The sequence below is a fragment of the Gymnoscopelus braueri genome (genome assembly GCF_963280865.1).
Source record: "Gymnoscopelus braueri genome assembly, chromosome: 10".
NCBI lineage: Eukaryota > Metazoa > Chordata > Actinopteri > Myctophiformes > Myctophidae > Gymnoscopelus > Gymnoscopelus braueri.
In genome coordinates, this window is record NC_137611.1 from 24,342,937 (window position 1) to 24,349,576 (window position 6,640).

Below are 6,640 nucleotides of genomic sequence, written 5' to 3' on the forward strand. Positions count from 1 at the left end.
ACAATATATATATATATTTTTTAAACAATATATTTATTGGCATTATCTGTGGAACTGAGTCAAACAAAATGTAATGCCTCAGCTCCTTGTCCCCAGTTCAAATGTGATTATTTTGGGGGGTCACGGCCTGAAAAGGTTGAGAACCTTTGCTTAGCCTACTGTTTTGTTGGGTCTCAAAATGAGGACATATCTTATAATAATGATAATGATAATAGTCATATCATAATAATGATAATGATCTTATATTATACACACACATTAATTTCAGAACAAACTGCGATTTAATGTATTCTCTTTTTTAAGGGGAGGTCTTCGTATAAGGCCAATAGGGTTTAATACCTCTCTTGCACATAATAATGAATATAAACACAATCTACCATCTTATTACAACAAAATTGGTAAATTATTATCCATGTCAGCAATAATCCCTTTCTCAATGCCGCAAGGCAATCGAGTCTCTTCCAAGTTTCAAACCCATAGTGCTGTTGTCACCAGCATAATAGGTGGCTTTGTTGCTACAACAGAAATTAATTCAAAAGCATCCTCATAATTTAGAAACAGTAGTAGGTTTATGCTGGGCATTTTTTATTATAGACTAGATTAACTTTGTTTCACTTGGCGTTGTGGCTTAGAACATAAATGAGCAACTTAATTTGCTGTCTGTATTTCCAAACTAAATACTGTTCTTACAAAGACTTGATTCACTGACTTTAATGTAAATCCCTCTTATTTATTTTCTTGTTTGAGGAACCCTTTTTCACCACTGGATGTCTCTGCTGTACTACAAATCTGCCTCTCAACTTTTCTTCTGGTGACAAAGAACTCAGCTTTGTTGTTGAGTCATAGTGACTTCTACAGGCACAAGGATTGGTGTAGTAATTGTGTGAACAAGTGATTTTTGCATTACAATATGCAAAACTAAAGTAGTAGGCCTATGTAGTTGCTACCCATCATAAACTTTAACAGCTAAATTAGGGTGGTTTGCAGCTGAACCTACAGACCAACAGTTCTGTGTTTTCCCCCAATGTTACTATTATGGTAGCTATTTGCTTCTCAAAATACTTTGACTCAGACAAGTTCAAATCCCTATGGTTGATGACACGGCCTCCCTAATGAGTTTAATGAGTCATCCTCCAAGACCTACAGCTGTTGTGCAGTGATGTAAGCGCACTGAGGACAACTTTGCCTCCTTGTATCTTTACACTGAACTGGCTCCCCTTGACATCATCAGGAGTCACACTTAGTTTCTGCTCTTTGAATAACTCAAAGGGCAGTGAAGACTGCTGCAATCCTCCAACTGCAGAATGCAGTGCATGACTAAAATACGCTGTTAATGCTGATGTGTTGCACTGCAAGTGTTTCCCAAACAATGGGTTGGGACCCATCTTTGGGTTGCAGAACCATTTTTATGGGTTGAGAGAAAAAAAATATATATATTTTAAAGTTTTCTAAAACCATATTCATTGATATTTCATAAGAATTTCAGATGTTTTCAAAAAATGTAAAAGTCCAATAAATGTAAAAAATAAAAAATAAATATATTAAATAAATTCACCTTTAAAGAAATCATTAAAACGACCATTCTACAAGCTCACATTTGAGCTTGTAGATCGGCTATTTTCCCTATTTTTAAAAAATAGAGCTTAAGTGGTTAATCCTTAAGTTTGGGTTCCGGAGGAGACACCACATTTCTCTTTTGGGTGTCGAGCTGAAAAAGTTTGGGAACCCCTTTATTGCAGCCTACAACTCAGAGGCCAGATGCCTTCCAGTATTCAGTCTGGACAACAATAACGTATTGGAACTGCAGGTCCTTTAACTGCAGTTAATCTGAGTGCTCCATCAGTCTCTGGAGCACTGCGGTTCAGACTCATGCCCTCACTGAGAAACACTGAGCTTCCTGTGTTTGTGTGAAGCTTCCTACACATGAAGTGCTTCGGCACCTCATTGTGAGTCTGGATGCACATGACTCTGCTATTACCTTCAAATTGATTAAAGAAAAACATGTCAAGTGCATCATAAATTACCCGTAAGGTAGAAACAATGGCAGGCAGAGGCGTAATGGACGAGGTTCCGTACAACGGTCTAGTAATAAGTGGTGTTGATAATAAAAAAAGGAGAAGATTGAAAGAAGACTGAGGAGGAGATTTAAGAGATGAATGTGGAAAAAAGGATGGCTATTGGCCTGTTCCAGAGATAAAATAAGTCTGTAAAGTTTAGCTCAGGCATTCAGGTGTTATTCTATTGTTGTGTTAAAACTACTTCCATGGCATGTAGTTGTCAATGACAGACACTCCCAACTAAGGATATGATTGTAATGTTTTTGTTAATAGCGGGGAAGTACTGGGAAAATGTTCACCCTTTAGTTTTTTTGTACTGTATCAATAACATTTTGAGTCATCGCAGGGTAAAGCAATTAAAATGCCTTCTATGCTATTTCAGGGGTGTTATTGTCACTTGCCATAGTTGGTCTTGCTGGGACACACTATGCATGCATGCTTGACACCACACGCACACGCACACGCACACACACACACACACACACACACACACACACATGACAACACTTTTAACCACATGAACTCTAGCGTCCCTAGGGTGTACATTTGGTGAAAATAGCAGATCTACAAACTCACAACACCGCATTGACATGTTCTGAACTTGTAGATCTGCTATTTTCAGTGAAGAGAGTTGGTAGAGGGGAAAAAGAAGGGGACCAAGTATAGAACCATGTTGGACCCCCATCAACTAGATTTCCTATGGACGGGGGGGGGGGGAAACGACTTACAACCTATGAAGAATCTGCAGTGAATTCATCAAAGTAACATGAGTTATTTCTATCTCAGTAGGCATTAATGACTTAATTTGTTATTGTTTGATTTTGGACCCTGAGTACTCCCATATGCCCCAGTGGAGAACCAAATCTATCAAAATTAGCTGCTGTGTTCAGATTAGGCATGTGTTAATGAAGGATTTAGATAAGAGTGAGAGTGAGAGAGGGACCCGTGTGGAGCTCTCGCTCTGCTCTCGCTTGCCTTAATGGGGTAAGGTTCTTATCAGTGGAATCTAAAGAGCTGCCTGAAGTTCACCTCAGTTCAATCAGGCTCATTTGGATGACACTTGGATACAATCCAACGATGTGCTCACTGGATTTGACTGATCATTACTTTCAGTGATAAATGGACCCTTTTCAGAGCAGCCATTTTAAAGGGTAAACGCAGATGAAGGTAATAACATTAACTGTGGGTGTGTCTCATTTCGGTGTGTGTGCCAGCATGGAGTTATCTGTACAGGAGTTGTCCATGCTGGCACACAGTGACACCTAAATGAAACTGTGTTCACCTGTCAAAATGTCTGATGGTCTATGGGAAATGCATGGATTGTAAATTTCATGTACAGTTAATATAGACTTTACAGGAAAAAGGAGTTGATAGATAATAAATGATGTAACGGCAATGAAAGAATGGCAAAAAAAAAATATTTGACAGTCATATTGAATAGTGTGTGTTTGTGTGTGTGTGTGTGTGTGTGTGTGTGTGTGTGTGTGTGTGTGTGTGTGTGTGTGTGTGTGTGTGTGTGTGTGTGTGTGTGTGTGTGTGTGTGTGTGTGTGTGTGTGTGTGTGTGTGTGTGTGAAAAGCCTGACGTCTCTGTGTCTGAGACTGACAGATATGCTTGCTTATCCAGGTTGTGTGTGATAGCTCTCGTGGTCAAGAGGGCAGGGTCTGGGCTGTGGTCGGGTACATGGCTAAAGTACGGAGGGGGCGGACAAGAGGGGTGGAGAGGCGGGGTCTGCGGTTGTGGCCGAGGATTGATGACTCTGTTACAGGTCGCAAGGGAGCCCACCCGCATGCCACAGCCCCCCAACATCAAACATGGCGTATTATGGTGATCTATGGAGATGGCTGGGCAGCACTTTCAACTGAGTCAGGCCAGGTCCATCAAAGGATTTATCTCTTCACAAGATTAAAGGGGGGCAAGGCGTCTGCCAAACAAAGGCTAACTCCGAGGGTCAGCCCAGGTCTTGGTGTGAGAGATTTATACTGAAGCAGCCTTCAGATTATAGGCAGACACACAAGACAACGCCGGCTCTGTGATGTCTGCCTCTTCGAAAAAATATATAATGTTAAATAGACCCGTCCCCGGTTATCATGCTGATACACTCTCATGTCCCTGCACTGTACTGTACAGTAACAAAGATATCAACATATGTAACAAAGATGATAACAACATAATAAAACAATGGCTCACAGATTTGATAACAGTGACTTTTGGCATCTTTTATTTAAGATTGAAAGCGAGAGAAAGTTGAAAATAAAATACCTCTATACGCCATTACCATGTACTGTAAACCTAAGGTCAGAGATTGACACTGAGGTAAGTGTCCAGCAATATCAACCATAAACACATTAGCAAATACTTTCAGTCAGACTGTAGGGCAGGCAGGGTGTAAGTTATTCAACCCTCCTTTAAATTCTGACATGTTCTTGGCATTGTTCAGAATTCCACTGTAATGAGGAAATCACTGTTTGGGAACATTTGGCTGCTTATATATCTATTTCTTTTTTTTTTCATACTTCACTTTAAGTAGCAAGTTGGAATCTATAGTTCATCAGGCATAGGCCATCAAGGAAAGTGGAACTGCACAAATACAATTCTAATTGCATGGACAGATGTTTTAGTGACCCTTGTAGTTCTTACAGTCAATGTAGATGACGTAGAAACTGAAGCCTCTTTATTGTTGTAGCATTAGCCTCTGTTGTAAGAGCATCCCTTCAGTGCACCTAACTTTCATTTAACTTTTTCAGTTAAGTTTAAATGATTATCAAAAAATCTTTGATATCACCAACGTTCTTTTCCCCAAGATTATAATTTGGCATTTTATGCTTTATTTAGATAGATGAGTATAGAGAGACAGGAAACCACGGGTAGAGAGAGGAGAGACATGTAAGACATGATGGGAGTCAGATTTAAACTTGGGTCCTTGCAACATATATACTGTGCATATACACTGTGTACTAACCAGGCAGTCCTGCACCAATGACTTGTTTTCTAACAAAAATTGTCCTACTTGTAGTGTTATCATAACGGCTCCTGCTAGAGCACTTTATAAACAAAATAGTAAATTACAGACATTAAGAGCAAATTGGCCACCATATGATTGCATCCTCAAGAGTTTCCCATATTTATTCTTCTTGGAGATGAGATTGCTCCTTTTAAGAGTAGAAACCAGTGTTTTTGGTAACATACTTTGTCGTCTAGCTCAGAATGAAAACACTCATTTGTATTCATTTGGAGGGGGTTGTGGGTAAGACAGACAGAGTGGGCTGGTGGTGAGATATCACCAGGCACTGTAACAGGCTAAAATGGACAACATTGGCTTTTTCATAGGAACAGGGAACTATTAAATGAAGTTAGACCCACCCCCAGGCAGACAACCCTGCAGTTAAACATTCACAATGACTTTTCTCTGGCTTCTTTTTGGAAAAGAAGCTACAGCATATCTGTCTGTGTTGCAGGTTTGCAGGTCTGCCACACCCCTCTCTTGAGTGTTTTTTCAAGCTTGTTTTGCATTTATTGACAGTAGAGTGGAGATCAGACAAGACAGCAAATGTGATTGATTGAATACTTTATTAACAGTTAACAGAGGTACAGTTATACAATAATGCTAAAAGGATAACACAAAAAGCCCTGAGGGCTTGTTTCCATTGTGGTGGTGAGTTGATATCACTGGAAGAATTTAACAATTGTACAATAGTAGGTACATTGAAATGGGTTACGTACAGTACCTGCCCCACTTCATCATGTGCAGAAGTCCAGTCAAAGTTAATATCCGGGTACATTAATGTTGCTGCACAATACTAATTCCCTATACAAGGGGTTAAGTTCATCGTGTGAAATGGTATAGCTGGGGATAAGCTAGACTGCCTAGTCCTGAAGTGGTGGATATCCCTGATAGCAGTCCAGATAAGGATGAAGTGTCAATGTCATCCTTATGTGCTTTCTGTCATTGTCCTCACCAGATCCCAGGCTCGTAAACAGGAAGAAAATGGCAACTTCGCCCCTGCTTCTTACCGTGCGACATTTTTACGTTTATGGGCTCCAGTAAATGTACTGTACAGCTGCTGTAGTGGTATACATGGAACCATCATCGCACAGTATTTAAGGCTAGGCTCTGTGTTTGGCGGGTACTACCGTAGCGGTATTGATTGAACTATCATCCCTCAGTGTTTTGGTCTTAGGTCTTCTTAATAGTAGAGGGCCATGTTCAGTATTTGTTTTGTTTTGTTTTGTTTTTTTCCCGCTGGTGCTGCTAGTGGCATACATTCAGTGTTTTGGTCTGGTCTTCTTAGGTAGAAGATGTTGGGTTGGGGCTGCTATTGTTGAAATGCTGTGTTGACTGCACCTTGATACCGGTACTGACTAGTTTTGCTTCCCCTTTTTCTCCTGTTTTCTTTAGTTGAGGTGGAGCTTAGTGTTGTTTGATTCGGTAGACAAATTTACCATAAAATTCCTCGTTATTTGTTTATTATTTTGGCCTTGGAGAACCTGACGCCTTATTTATTTCCATACAAGTTTAGTTGTTTTATCTGTTAATAACTTTTGGGTAAATAAATGCATATTAGCCTTCTTTTCATTTTGAGT